The sequence below is a fragment of the Lissotriton helveticus genome, chromosome 6 (assembly GCF_964261635.1).
Source record: "Lissotriton helveticus chromosome 6, aLisHel1.1, whole genome shotgun sequence".
NCBI lineage: Eukaryota > Metazoa > Chordata > Amphibia > Caudata > Salamandridae > Lissotriton > Lissotriton helveticus.
Window position 1 is genome coordinate 468,487,771 of NC_136067.1, and position 16,149 is coordinate 468,503,919.

At 41.6% G+C, this 16,149-nt stretch overlaps 1 protein-coding gene across 1 annotated transcript in view; it reads right to left on the minus strand.

Moving 5' to 3' along the window:
- Positions 1 to 16,149, minus strand: part of CSMD1 (CUB and Sushi multiple domains 1) — a 4,503,734-nt gene that overhangs the window by 356,403 nt on the left and 4,131,182 nt on the right. The gene's annotated exons all lie outside the window — the stretch shown is intronic.

A 16,149-nucleotide genomic window follows, 5' to 3' on the forward strand; every position in this document is an offset into this window, starting at 1 on the left:
ACTCATCGTTCTTTTGCTCCCCTTGCCACATCAGTTTGACACAGCAAATCAGTCTTGAGCCTGCTCCTCATGGGAGCAGTCAAGCCCAAACAGCCAAGCCAGGTCCTCCCTAAAGCAGAACACCAGCAACCCAGGACTTGTTTTGCCCTGGTTATGAGCTTGTCAGTCAGGTACACCTTAGTTCCAGTGACACGGTAAGCACAGGACCCATGTCTGGGCATATCCATGCCATGTAGTCGAATGACATCACATACACTTTGACCCTAATGACACCACAGGATGTGACTTAAGCCTGACACATGACCCTGATTTTTCCAGCAAGGCATAACACACGACCCTAACTTCCCAACACTGACATCACTTAAGTTGCGCAATAACTGCATGATTAGTAAAACAACATAACACAGAAAAATGTCTATTTTAGATACCACCTATATTTTGAGGGTTACTTGATCTTTGAAAGTTCTGTGGCATGGCACATGCCCGTAATTGTAGTGAGAGACCAAAGTAGGCCTCTTATAGGGAGGTTTTCCCCCTGAGAAAAAAGTTTAAAATAATGGTGTGAAATAGTGCAATTAAAGTATCATCTTCACATACATTTGCTCAAATTCCATAGGCCCTGAAGCGGGCACTCCTTAAATAATCAAATCATTTCACGTGACCAATCCAATGTGGGCCTATTTTATTTTTTTCCAAAATGTGCTACTGGTTCCCTGACATTTCAAACATGGGCCAAAATTTTGTAATGTGTGCCACTTTATTAAAAAAATTACATAAAATATGACAGCGCCAGTATTTTGCAATTTATGCCATTGATATACCATAGGTAAGGTATTGTATATGCCAAAAATGACTTCAGTATGTCAGGATCAGCATTTTGTCATTGTTGTCAACCTCCCATATGCCATATAGTCTACCTATATGCCACAAATGTTCTAGACTGCACTATTAATAGCATTTTGTCAGTTGTGTCCCAATGCCAAGAGTTTCCTCAAGGAATCCTGTATTTGTGCACTTTATTCCATCAATTACCTATAGTATGCCCGTAGCAGTATTTTTCAATTGATGACCTTTATGCCAAGAATTAACCCAGTTTGCAAGTGCCATTATTTTGCCACAGGTGCCTGTCATGTTAAGAATTGCCTCAATATGCCAGCGCTAGTGTTTGCCCTGGGTGTTTCTATAAGATAAGGTAATTAGCTTCAGTATGCCAGGGCAAATGACAAACATTCAAGCATCATATCATCATAATATTATTAAATAAGGAATGCAGAGCCAACCCTTGGCACCGATATTGCCACCTCTGAGGTCAGGGGTTGAAAAGACAGTGCCAGGAGTTGCCAAGGGCCAGCCAGGGGTCGCAGCTGCGACGCCCGGCGACTCCTAAATGATGTCCATGCAGAAACCATTTAAAGATGAGCATAATATATTGTCTGTAAAACCTTTTTAATATCTCTTTTACAAACTAAAGAGGATGAGAAAAGAGAAATAACAGAGGAAATGGTGATATAGGACACAGAGAACTCCTAGAAAATCATAACTTAAAAGTCATTTGCCTGAAATATCATTGGACAATTATAATCAGGATGAAAACATATCTGCCAAAATACTGCCTGCAAAGACACTGCCAGGTCAACCTTAATGTAAGTATAAGTTAAGTGTTATGGTTAAGCTTAGGTTCATGGTTACAGATGGTGCATGCACGGTTGTGTTCAGGGATATTGTTGGACTCAGGGCAAGAGTTGGTCTTCTGGTTTCTGGTTATTATTGCAGTTCAGGGATAAGATTAAGGCAATATCTAGGCTGTGGGTTGGGGTTTGGATTAAGGCTTGGGTTAGATTCGGTTTGTTTTCATATGTTCACTATGACTTTTGTGTTTTACAAGTACATTGTCTTCTGTTACATGTCACACACGTACTAAACACGCTATTATGACATACTACATATTGGTTTATACAATATTTTGGTAAACTACATTGGTCATTGTGAGAAACTGGGTTGAAAGGGGTGTTAACCCCCCTCAAGCAACAGCCATAATTCCTGTCAGGGAGAACCAAAAAGTCACTAAATTAACCTGTGCTTAACCCTTTGGTATCCTGGCAAAAAATCACTCAGGCTTAACTTAGAGGCAACGTGTAAAGAAAACACACACAGTAATAAAGTGAAAACACAAGAAAAATCACACACCAATTTAGAAAAAATTAATACATTATTTGAAACCAAAATGACAAAAATTCAATCAGTAGAGCCAGAGTTAATTTTTTTTAAAGTGTATGGTGAAAACTAGAGTCTAAAAAATTCTTAAAGTGCAAACTGCATCCATCTAGTCATCTGAGGCCGGGTCAACGTCGAAAAATATAGACAACCGCGATGGAGTGCGAGTCAGATACAAAAAGTGGATTGAGTGTGGTCAGTGTTTACTATTATTTTATTTATTTATTTAGGAGTTTTATATAGCGCTAGCCAGACCCGAGGGTATTGGGGCGCTTTACAACAAAAATAATGGTGAAATCAGTCAAAGAAAAACAATATAATACAATTGAGTCATGGCGAATCAAAAGTCTGAGAATATAATATCACATTCTTGGCATAAAAATGCATTGTGTGGGAGTCATAACTAAATTCATTTGAGTGAGAACCTATTTCCGAAGGGGAGGTCCAGGTACCGATCAATGGTGGGTGAGGTAGAAGTCTTGATGCTCAGGTGGCTGAGTGCTGAGGAGTATAGTTGTTTGCGTTTGAGCAGCAGCTATCCCATCGGAAGGGATCGGTTGAGGAAGAGGTCTTTTGAAATTTACAAAGGAGGGGTGGTCCTGATATGGACTGGGATGGGTTCCAGATTTTTGGCACATTTCCCGAGAAGGAACGAGATGCGTTTTTATGTTTGTGAGTTCTCGGAGGGATGAGGAGTAGAGTGTTGCTACTCCTGAGGCTCCTTGTCTGGCCTGCTTTTTTGAGTTTCAGGGCCAGGTAGGTGGGTTTTCCGGTGTGTAGTGCTTTGTGCGTGAGACAGGCAGTTCTGAAGTTCGCACACATTTCTATTGGGAGCCAGGCGCAGTTCTCTGAGAGCAGGCGAGATGTGTTCAAATTTATTTACTCCTGTGACCATTCTGGCTGCTGCATTCAGAGTTGATCTGAGGGGAGCCAGGTGAGATTTTGCTGCTCCAGTGAGGGTTGCATTCCCATAGTCCAGTCTGGACAGCACTAGGGCCTGATTAGCTTGTTTGAGGTAATTCGGAGATATGAAGGGCTTTATTTTGTTGAGCAATTTGAGGTTGAGGAAGGCGCTCTTGGCGGAGTTTTTGATGTGTTTGGTCATGTCTAAATTTAGGTCCAGTATGAGTCCCAGTGATTTCACTGAGTCGGCCAGGGTGAGATTGCAGTCAAGAGCATCCAAGGCTTTGAGCCATTCTATGACTTGGGGGGTTCTGTTCCTTGTTGGAGATAAGGAGGATTTCTGATTTGTCTTGGTTGAGTTTTAAGTGATTGAGTGATAGCCAGTGTTTGACTTCTTTTAAAGAGTCATTTAGTCTTAGGATGTCGTCCATGGATGATGTTTCGAGATAGATCTGGGTGTCGTCTGCATAGATGTGGAAGGGGATTTTTGATTTTTTTAGTTTGGTGGTTAGTGGTTCTATGTAGATGTTGAAGAGTTGCGGGGAGAGGACCGATCCTTGGGGTACACCCCTGTTGACGGGGGGTAGGTCCAACAGGATGTTGTTGATTTTTTATCTTTTGGGTGCGCTTCTGCAGAAAGGAGGTGAACCACTGTAAGACCACCTCATCCGCTCTCACCCTTTCTTGTAGTACTTTAATTAGTAGTTTTTGGTCAACCATGTCGAAGGCTGCCGATAGGTCCAAGAGTATGAGTAGACAGCATTGGTCGTTGTCTAGAGAGTTGTGGATGTCATCTATGACATTCAGGATCGCTGTCTCTGTGCTGCATCCTTTTCTAAAACCCGATTGGTGAGGGTCTAGAAGATTATTGCAGTCCATGTGTTGTGTAAGTTGGAGGAGAGCACACCTTTCCAGGATTTTGGCTAGGAGAGTGATGTTGAAGACAGGTCTGAAGTTGTTCAGATCATTAGCGTCCGAGCCCGGTTTCTTTGGTAGAGGTGTGACTTGTCCAACTTTGAGACAGTCCGGCATTACTCCAGTTCTCAGGGAGCTATTTATAATCTTGGTCCATATCGGTGCTAGGGTGAGATTGATCTTTTTGGCCAGTTGGGACAGGATGGGGTCCGAGACGTGAATTGAGGGAGTCGAACTTGCAATCATTATTGATATCTCAGCTTAAGAGATGGGGTTGAAAGATTTCCATTTGTTAGGGTGGTGCTTTGGTGTAGTAGCTTCTGTCTCGGTGAGTGAGCTACTGTCCAGGTGTCAAAAGTGAATGTCCACTGAGAGCTCAATCTTTGTGATTTTATCATCGACAAAATTGGTAAAGTTCTCACATAGGACTTTGGAGGCCTGCACAGTGGGTGCAGGAGGCTTTGAGGTTTGTTGTCTGATGACATTGAAGAGTTCTTTCGGCCTGATTTTTGCATTGTCAAGGGCCCTACAAAAGAAGGACTTTTTCTCGATCTTGTTGTGCTTATTGCATGCCCTGCAAACTGATTCGAGTTGATTCAGTAAGATTGTAGACAGATTGTTCCATTAGAGTCTTTCTGCGTCTCTAAGCTGTCTTCTTTCTGAGTTGATGTCAGTGTTGAACCAGGGTCTCGAAGGGGTGTTCCTGACTATTTTCTTTTTCAAGAGGGCTAATTGGTCCATGATGGAGGTCATGTTTGTGTTGTATTATTAGGTGAGTTCTGTTGTGGAGAGGTTGTCTTTGGTGATGGGGAGGAGCGTGCTTATCTTTTCTTCTAAGTCACTAATCAGAATTTTATTTAGGTTTCTCGCCCAGTGAGGGGGTTCTTGCATGCGTGGCAGGCATTGGGTAGTTTGGTTGATGTGGAATAGAATTAAGTGTTGGTCTGACCAGTCCACCGGCAGGATGTGGTAGATAGTGACTGTGTCTGCTTGGGCTATGATGGCATCCAAGGTTGATCCTCCGTTATGTGTTTATTCTGTACAATGATGGGTAAGATTGGTGTTATGCAGCAGTGCATTCAAGGTTTGGAACATCGAGTTGCTTTCCTCATTCCATTGTAGGTTGAGGTCACCAAGAATGATGCTGTTAGAGTCCCGGAGTGCACAATGAGTTATCTGGTCGGAGAGGTGTTCACCGAATGTGGTGGTGTTGTCAGGTGGATGGTAGAGGAGATGGCATGGTATAGTTTTGTTATCACTCATCTTAATGTTGGCAGTTAGACATTCAATTGAGTTGTAGTTGAAGGAGTCAATTTCAGTTACAGAGATGCTGTTCTTTTGCTGTTGAGCTTTTGATCCGGCTCCGCTTGGCTGTTATTATTCAGGGGCTTTTATTTGAGATCTTGTGCTCCATAGCGGGAATCAATTAGGTTGGGATTCGCAGGTACTCGACCAGTGGGGGAATGTTTGCGTGGGTCCAGCCGCTATTTTGGTGTCAGGCGTCAGGTAGCTAGAATGATGCTCCAGTTGAAGAGAAGCGAGCCTGTTGCGTTTTGATCCTGGCTCCGCTTGTATTTAGATTGTTAGTGGGTTTTGTTTCTGATCTGATGATCCGTGGAGTAGGTCACTTTATATCGTTTTCATAGGTCTCCCCTCGTAGAAGAATGATAGTGCAGGACCGGCCCCCCACTTTGGTGTCAGGCATCAGGTAGCGTGGCTTGGGCTGCGGTTGTTGAGATAACGCTTTGGTTTAACTTACATTTCGGATCTGTTTGGTAATCCGTTTTTGGGGTTTGAGATTTAGATCTGATGCTCCAGTGTGTGGATCTAATCCACTTACTTACACGGGAGCTCGCTCGGTGGGAGAATGATAGCCACCATTTTGATATCAGGCTTGGTGACTGGGGCTCCCGTTGCTTGAACAGCACCTCTTTTGGGTCTAGTTCCCGATTCCTCATGGTTTCTTCTGAGGGCTCCTTCACGGCTCCAGTGTACCAGTGAGTTTACCTTTGGACTTAGAAGAAATTACAGCCAAAATCTCCTAAGAATGTGGAAGCCTAGTGGGGAAAGAAAACACTAGATGCCCAGTGAGGAGGTGTTGTCATCAGGGAGCCATTGGACCAGTCATGGTCAACGTTTCTTGTTCATACCATGGCACTTTTTGGGAAGTTGAAAAACTATGGGATGAGGCTGGAGGCTGTACCTGATGAGAGCTCCATAAGGCCTGATATCCTGAAGCTGCAGCATAGAAGAATGTAGCAGGAGCTGCTGTGCAGTCAGGTTAACCGACAATGCACCTTACAAGGATGGAGGAGTAGGTTGGTTCTGGTCTCCTCTCGGTTCTCAGAGCAGATTTTAGCCACAAAGGTTCCCAAGCTTTGACTTTTGGCTATCTGGGCACCTTCAGCACCACTTCCAATGGTCCAGGATAAAGAGGAGGTACCACTTGGAGGATTGAGACTCACTCAAGCTAGATCCAGGTGTGGGTTCAAGATGGTTGGAGCCTTTTCTGTCCGAGACTTTGATCAGGAGATCAGTTAACTAGCCCTTGGGTTCACAGTAGTGGCTCTATGTTCAAGAGGTAGAACGATCCTCAAGCGGCAGGGCAGACTTCTGAGGGTTCAAGGCAGGCTTCAGGCAGCAGAGCACTCAGTCCTGGTGCACCAAAGCAACCTTCTGTGGCAACCAACAGGCCGCACCAGCGCGTAATCCTCAGAGAGTCCTTCCACTGGTCCAGAAAGTGAACCAAATTGCGGGTCTAAGGGTCCTATTCTTATAATAGGGGTGTTATTTGAAGTAGGGGAATTTTGTAGAAATTTCCTTTTGAAATACTGCCGCCCTGGCTCCAGCCTGGCTGCCTGAACAATGCAGTGGTGTGAACTCTTTTGTACGAAGGAAAAGCACCATAAATTGATTTACTGTGGAGCTCTGCCCAGCTCTGCCCCCATCCTGACAGTGATGGCCCAATTGGGCACACCTAATCCTTCTATTGTGCAGCTCTCCGGGAGAAATAAAGTAATAAAAAAAGTACAACTGTCAACTACACACAACCAACCATGTGCCCAATGAAAAGACTACAAGTACCAAACAGGACAGGTACATGCCAACTTTCTAAAAAGTGGCATTTACAAAATGTAACTTAAACTCCATTATCATCTCCCTCAACTTAAAGAGCTAGGCGGGGGAGGACGTTGATCGCCCGATCCCTTTCCATCGGAACAAGGGTGTCAGGCTGAACTGGGGCAAGATTGATCCCCTAAAATGTGAGGGAGATATTGTCAAAGGCTACCCAACTTAATTATGGGGTGTCTGAAGTGAAACTCGCCTCCAGAGGATGTTGCTCAGGAGTTTGGGTCACTATGCGCTGAGGTAGCCACGAGGCTGACAAGGAGTGCCAAGCTTGGGGAACCCCACGAGGTTCGGTGGTTTAACTCCGATTGTTATTGGGCCCATAAAGACTTAAAAAGGGCGCTCCATATTATCCCCGATAACAGAGAGCAAATTAAAGTTGCACGCCATAAATATAAATCAATAATGGAGGGGAGGAAAGCAGAACTGAGAAGTCTAGCTTGGGAAGAACTAGAGAGAGCAGGAGCCCTAAGAGATACAAAAACATTCTGGGAAATTATAAACCACCCATTATTTGTTGAAGAATCCAGGCTGATGGATTCACTGATATTGGGAGATAATTGGGTAGGCCACTTTAATGGTATCTTTAATCCCCAAAACTAAAGGGTTGAGGAAATAAACCAAATCTGTGGGCACCCCTGTTGATGAACATATTTAAGGCATAAATCATTGGCCCAATGCCTGTGTCCTGGAAGGATGCAATTGTGGTCCCCATTTTTAAAAAGGGTAATAGAAGTGACCCAGCCTGTTATAGGCCAATGTTGCTCATTGATGCCACAGCCAAGGTATTGAGTAGAGTTCTCCTTGCCTGGTTGGAGACCTGGGCAACCACCACAGGAGTGATATCCAAGATGCAATATGGTTTCAGGAAGGGGCTCGGCACGGCTGAGCAATGCCTAAACTTGTCTTACTTATTACCAAACACGTGAAGGCCAGGAAGGGTTCGATCCACCTGGCCTTCATGGATTTGTCTAGTGCCTTTGACACTGTTAACAGAGATAAACTAAGGGATATGCTGGAAAGTTTGGGTGTTGGACAAGCTCTGGTGTCGCTCATCTGTAGGCTACATTTCAATACCTCAGTCTCCATAAGATACGGTACTCAAGGGGAAAACCTGAGCATATAGCTTCAACAGAGGTTGTCCGGCAAGGGTGCATCCTAGCCTGCTTTTTGTTTTTAATTTATACAAATGGTCTGGAGGCTTCCCTATTAAAAAAAAATTGGATTTTTCCAAGATTGGCAGCAAATCTGTCCCCTTGTTATACTATGCTGATGACACGGTGCTAATGGCCACGATAGTGAATGGCCTTCAGAATTCCCTTGATACTTTGATTGATTTTATGTCGTCAATTGATCTTAAAGTTAATTTTATTAAATCATGTATCATGGTATGCGGCCCAAAGAGTACAAAGACTAAGATCTTCGTAGCACGGGACAAGAGAATAGAAAAGGTTGAGAATTGTATGTACCTGGGGAACTTCTTTTACAATAAACTAAGTTGGGACCCACTTGTGACTGCAAGAGCACACCATACATCTAGGGCTGTGGAAGGGCTTTTACGTTTTGTGTGCAAACTAGGCCATAAGCCTGTGAGGTAAATACTCACCCTTTACAAAGCCAAATGTCTTTCGATTGCAACATATGGTGCAGGTGCGTGGAGGCACCACAATACTCAACAGTTACAAGTAGTGGAAAACAAATTCACCAAAAGGCTTATGATGACACCTAAAAGTGCCCCTAACCACCTATTCCATGATGAATTGGGTCTAGAGCAGTTAGAAGACCCCATATCTTGTGCCCCTCTATTCCTATGGGCAAAAATGTGGCTACCTGAAGAACTAACGTTTTCACGAGAAATAATAAAAAATAGTCAGAACTTGGCCAAATTGTTAAAAATACCATGGCTTCGTTTCCTGAAAGACAAATATTATGATATTGGATTGATGCATTTTTCTGATAGTCGTGAAAGTATCCCATTAAACACCAAAGTTATTATCAAAGAGGCGTTACATTCAAGGGGAAACATGCGTTATCCTCATCAAGATGAGATTGGCACCTGTCCCCTGCCCGATTGCAATATTATTTAACATTGACCATTAACTCGCAGATTAGATTTTACCTAAGTAGATTTTGGTTAGGTATTGTGCAATTTTGCTGCCGTTTCCACGCCAGTGTGATTGAGCGAATGATCTCTCTCTTTGTCCATATGATCATTTTACAAGCCAAAGCACTGTATTTTATAGAAAAACAGCAAGGAGTAAATTTTTAATTCCATTGTTAAAGAAAATTGATGGTTTTACATTTTTGCAATCATTGGCTACCCTTGATATTTGTAGTGCAATAGAAATTACATAAAAGTATCTCTGGCCATTAGAAAAAGATATGAATTAGAACAGCTTGAGCTGTCTCAGTGAAATTTCTGTATGCAAAGAGGCGTATGACCCTGGTATTTTAGGATTTGTTTTTACCACATTGTTCAAATTGTTTATATGCTGTGATAATGTCTTTGTAAATCTGAATGGTGTTATGAATTGTCACCAGATGCTGACCTTTATGAATTGTGCTCATTTGAAGGATATTAACCTGGAAATTCTGGAGGTTCATTCAGCTGCTATAAAGCCCACTAGAAAAGCACCTTATCCTACGAATTGACATGGCTCATGGTTCCCTATTGTAATGTTTTTAAGTGTATGTTTTGTGTGGCATCTGAAACCATTTTTGCGATTCAGAAAGAGAATTTTATTGAAGAATGTTACATTATTGTATGATCAAACTGACCTAGGTTCGAATTTGATCTAGTTGTTGTTGATGCATTGAATGCCTTTTTTGTATTCTTTTATGGCTGTCAAAGTTGAATAAAGATATATTGAAGATGATGATGATGTAACTTAAATGCTGCCTTTACCATTAAAGAGTATTTTAAAGTGCCATTTCACAGACACCAAACATTGCATCTTTACCTGTTCCCAAAGTAAAGTTACCACCTATTAAATGTAATAAGGCAACCCCAATGCTGTCCTATGGGACTGGAAGGCCTCACAATAGTGGAAATATAATTTGTAAGCTTCTCACTATCAGAACACGTAAAAATTAAAAACACATGTCCAACATTTTAAATGCAATGCACCCTGCACTGTGGTCTGCTGCTTAGGGGCTACCGTTGGGGTGACTTACATGTAATAAAAGGTGAGTTTAATGTTTAGCAAGGGAGTTTTTTGTCAAATTGAGTTGGCAGTTTGGGTTGGTGGCTCAATCAGTGCTGCAGGCCTACTAGTAGCATTTAATTTACTGGCCCCAGGAATAGGGTATACAACTTTGGTAAGAACTTATAAGTAAATTAAATATGGCAATCAGGTATAGGAGAAATGCTACAATTTTTCAGGGAGAGAGTATAAGCGCTTTAGCACTGGTTATCAGTGTTAAAGTGCACAGAGACGTAAGGCCAACAAAAAGCAAATTCTGCAAAATAGGAAGGGTGAAGGGAAAACATTTGGGTTGACCCTGTGGAGAGGGCTACGGCCAACAGTCATGTCATATTATAAACAACATTTTTGTTATTAAATTGCAAACACAACATTTGTGTGGAACTATAATTTGTTGAACATTGGTTCATAGAGCCCTAGCTCAAAGCTGTTGATTGCCGTGCACATTCTTTGGAGAAGAAAAAAATCTATTCTAAACTATGGGAATGTTAAATGTTCACTTTGGAGCAACAATGTATTTTCCGTTATACATGGCAAGCTCTCTTCTAATCTTGCACATTGGGCTTTAATGTTGATTTCCATCGATGTTGTTCAGAGAATGTGAATGAGAAGTTCTAGATTTCATATGCATCCCTGTAGAACATAACAAGTGGCTTGCAAATGTGGTTAGAGATTTTCATGTGTACTCTAGCTGAAGTCTCACAAACAACTACACAGAAGCCTCCATGGAAATATTAATGTCTCAGTAAAATATTGTTGCCTCCCTCTTTGATAGGGTTGACTACAGTCAAAACATTTTGTAGGAGCTGGGTACAAACAAATAAGCAAAAATGTTATCACAATATACCCATTAACAGAATAAAGAGTAACTATAACACACAGGTTCCCACTCTGGATACACAGTTTACATTTAGAACAGGGGTCTCCAAACCGGTCAATCGCGAGCTACCGGTAGCTCGCTAAGGCCCTGTTAGTAGCTCGCTCCAGCATTTTTTTTCGGCCTTTTTTCAGTAGCTGCTGCCCGCCCTCACCCAAACCTGCTGCTCTGATAAGCCAAATTAAGCTTAGCTGGGGCTGGTGGGGGGTGGGGGGCTGAAGAGGATGATATCAATCGTCATCAGAGTCATATCTCCACTTGCCTTTCGCAGCCTAGCACCGCGCTTTCATCCTGTCGGACGTGTACCAGTGCAGAGCAGCAGGGACTGGAGAGCTTGGTAATGAGCAAATGGTGTGGCACAGGCAGTATTGAACTGCTACCATACCAGTACCCGTGCCACTTGCATTTTCCAGGCTGGCGCCACAACTTTGATCCACATGTGAAGCAGCAGATCGATCGGTAATCCTTGGCCTAAATTAGTTTTTGTTGCTGCGTAGTTGTAAGCTGACTGACTATGCGAGAGAACGCTTCCTACAATTCTTTCATTGAGTTTGATCAGACCGCTTTTTGTTTCAGCATGGTATTGTGCACGTCCAATGTTGTGCGTTGGCAGACTGCAGAATCTCTTGCCTGAATTAGTCACAGCATAATTGTGCGCCCGTACCCCAGCATTAGTCTTTCTCAGCCCCAGGTGCCAAAAATATTCTTGCCCAGAACCATGCTCAGTGAAGAGTATAAAGGGCGTGAAGAGAGTGAGGAGGGGGAGAAGAGATCTGTGATAATAACCATTGAAATAAGAATGTAAAAACGTACTTCATAATAATGGCAGTGAAACAATCCTAAACTGATCGTACCAAAATTCACTAAATGCAGTTGTGAATTACAATATTTTGTGCAACATGTTGATTCCCAGAGATAGCATTCCCTAAAGGAAAATGAAACTACGGTGGCCATTTCCTGTTGTTTTAAGCCTTTAAAAAGCTGAAAATTGATCCTTGGTGTTTGGTGAAAATTACACTTAGAGATCAAGAATATGCATCGCGTGCCACCTGACTCAATGGCAAACTTTTGGAGTGAACAAACACGGCAAGGACTGAAATTTAAACAAGTTGAGCAAACAACATCTGTGGCATGCATCAAAAAGAATTAGCAAGATAGTGGAGGTTTTACAGCAAACTGCATATTCATCACGATATAGATTCCTGGCTTATTATATGAAATATCTAAAAATAAAATGATTTGCAGGGGTATCTTGCAGTACAGATTCCCTGATTGAAGCTCACAAAGTATAGTGGTTGCGTATGGACGCCAACTGGGGAGAGGAGTTGGCCTAACAGCTAGGGCATCTGACCTCAAATCTGGGGAACTGGGTTTGAGTCTCGGCAATGACGCTGAACATCCTGTGAGTCTGAACAAGTCACTTAATCTCCCCGTGCCTAACAAAAATGAATGTGTCCTAATGTAATGAAACTGGTGCTATGTAAAGCGCTCTAATACCCGATTCGGGTCAAGTTCGCGCTATATAAAACTCTGTAAAAAAAAAGAACTCAGAAGTTTTAAATACCTCTGATCAGAGATGTTTTTTACATGGTAAAGTGGACTCTAGCCCAAGCCCCAGCCTTCCAGGGGGCCATGATAGAGCAAGCTCTGTTCTTTACAGAGTCTTGCCCTTAAACCATGAATAATTCTTCAACATATTGTTTTATTGTTTCCCTTTTAATTTATTTTTAATGTCTGTGAAAGTCTATTGCAGACTTTTTTGCAGAGTAATGGTGCATTTATGTTTCATGCAACATCCATAAATAAAGTTCCTATTAGATCAAAACAAGAGCTCCTATATGAGAAACAGGAGGGTGTAACATGGATTATTTGCATTAATATTAGTGAGCTGCTGCATTACGATATTGAAAACACACCTCACTATCCCCGAAAATATAAAATGTAACAGCTTTAGAATTTTGACAAGTGTACCTGTGCACTGTTAGTGACTTGGCCAAAGAGGGCATGGAAGAGCTGAGAATGGATCATACATTCAAAGCTGTTCCCAACAGGTTCCTCCAAGATACCTTTGGCCCCAAGCCCCAAAAATCCATTAGATCTCCCTATCTCTGCTTTTGGCCTGGCGTATAACACTTCCACCAGGGGGCATATTTGCAGTCAGGGCAGGAGAGGAGGGCAGCTCGCCTTGATGGGAAGTGGTCTTATAGGATGCAGTAAGGGAGTCATGTGTGGTCTACAGGTTAAGGCTAGAGACCATCAGCATGAAGATTAAGGGTTCATTTCCTCCCCTCCACCCATGGTTACCGTCAGTTTAAATTTGATTACATTGCAACTAAATAAAGGGTTCACCAACTTGGATAATGGGCAGGACTTCATTTTGTGGAGCATGGCTGGGCCAACCAGTGCTCCAATTAGCTCAGATGAGGTCAGTGTTTCTAGGGAACTCAGGTATTTTGTTCAAACCGCATTATGGGCTCTGAAGAAATTAGGCATGGCTTAAAGTCAATGAGGCTGCGCTTGAGGGAGTCTCTCAGAAAAATGTGCAAGTTGCTTGGCCCTCAGTAGCTCACAATGATTTTCACTGATCAGAAGTAGCTCTCACTGCAGAAAAGGTTGGAGACCTCTGATTTAGAACAAAGTATGAAATCTACTTGCACAAAGAAAATTAGCATCAGTAGCCAGTGAAAGGCTATTGTCGTTACTTGAACCCAAATAAATTACATATTCCAATATGAGTGGACCCAGAATAAAATTGCCCAGGCCCAAGATCCCAGCTTCCCACCTTACGGAACCACCTTGTTTCTCTCTTTGATTTTTTTTTATATCAAATGTGTTTTTACCAAAATTTTACAAGTGATTATGGTTATGAAAATCTAACATGTCTACATTTAGTTGCATGACCTGGACACCCCTGAGTATCTGGTTTTCAGAAATATAGGTATCTGTAGGTGGGGGCCGAGTTTGCTGGATGAAATGTGATTTCTCCTGGCCATGTTGTGTGGTTCCGGGGTATTTTGTCTAGTGGCCTCTAGGCCCAGCTACACAAGTGGAATACAGTGTTTATCAGGGAATGTGTGAAAACATAGAATAGATGAACATTTGTACATATCAATTGGATTTCTCAGCATTTTTGTATTCCATGTTTAAGCCTGTGTGCAAGAAAGAACCCGTTTAGCAAAATGCCTGCTGATTCACATGATATTATGGGTAACCAAAAATTCCTAAATTCGGAATAGTGTACACATTATAAAAATACATGCGTTTCCATCAAACCCATTTTAATTCACTAGATTTTACTATATGAATTTCAGCATAGTTGGCACGTGTTGAAAAATCATTAAAAGCTGCAGCTTAGTTGTTGGCTCTGTGCATTAGCGTTTTTTGCAAATCCTAAAAACCCTTATAAGCCCTTGCGACCAGAAGGTTCTGCTGGATGTAACAGCATATTGTTTTTGTAAATTGGCCAGCGTGACAAAAGTTTACAGATAAAAATGTTGTCACTAACTGTTGTTTTTCATTATTTTTGTTGTTGTTCAGTTTTAACAATTAGTTTTTTTCTTTCTTTAGGAACACTTTCAGGGATCTAAACAAATGACCCTTTGCTTAATTTAGAATATTGTCTACTGTTAAGAAATTTAAAACAATCTGGGATCACCCATAGGTTTCACACCTGTTTCCACCATCAAGGCAAGTAGGTTGAAAGCACAGAAATTAGAAATAATGGACAAAGTCCTAAAAAATGCAAAAGCTGTGTAAAAAATGTTTTTGATGCAACTCCGCATATTACTGAAATATAGGAAGATGGAAGATAGGGATCCTGGCACGCCTACCTTTCATTATTACCATTTTTAGAAACAAGCACAAACGCTTTCTCATACACAGTTTTTTCACCCTGTTCCATAAAAAACTCCAAAATAAAGTTATATTTTGGCCATTTTCTCGCTGTACTCTAAGAGAATACTCAAACCCTGAGCACTTGTAGAGTCCCCAAGATGTTGGAAAAAAGTATGCAAAGGTGGTGTGGATACCGTATGTGGAAAAAAGTTAAGACGGCATAAGTTTGAACTACCCTAAATAGCAAAAAATGGCTCAGCACTGGGGTTAGAAAAGACTCAGCAGCTAAGTGGTTAATAAAGTAGGTAATCAATTGTGAATCACTACGTTTGGATTCCATCACATAGATGATGGTCTGCTGGGATCCACAGGCCACTACATCTGCAAGTGTTTTTTAATAAAGCAAATTTTTTTTCAATTCAGCTCATTTTTCTTTAAACATAACTGGACTGCATTTATAAAGAAAAAAAGACTGGTCCACTAACTACTCTTCAATACACTTTTTTGCATTCACAGAGAGGACGTTGTGCCAAGGGGACCTCTTACATTTTGTGAATACATTAGTACCTTCTTTGTTTAGTTGGTAAAATATTCATGTTTCACAACCGGTTTTTAGTTGCAAAATATTGACATATCAGGTACAATTTTATATTTGTAAGGGACATCCGCAACACATCTCTCGCAGATAGTGTATTGGTATGTATGCAGAATCCCATTTTAGAAGTTGGGAACAGGAAAATGTATTTTATCGGTCACAAACCCCGAGTTGGAGCATTTCTGACCATTAAAATGTTTGGTACCTCTGGCCCCTAATTCTTGGTATTTTCGTTACCTTCGGGTAAATAACTTAACTTTAAGCCTTATACTTATTGTCACTAATTTTCAGTATTCTTTCTAACCTTTCTTTTGTCTGCTCCTATAGAATAACTTCCTTTTGGTGTTTTCATGACTACAATGAATAAAATAACTTTAAAATAATAATAAAAAAATGCTGTTTATCTTTTACCATCCGCAAGCCTCACTCCTCTCATTTCCTAACTCTTTAATAACAATATGGGCTTTTTTACTATGATA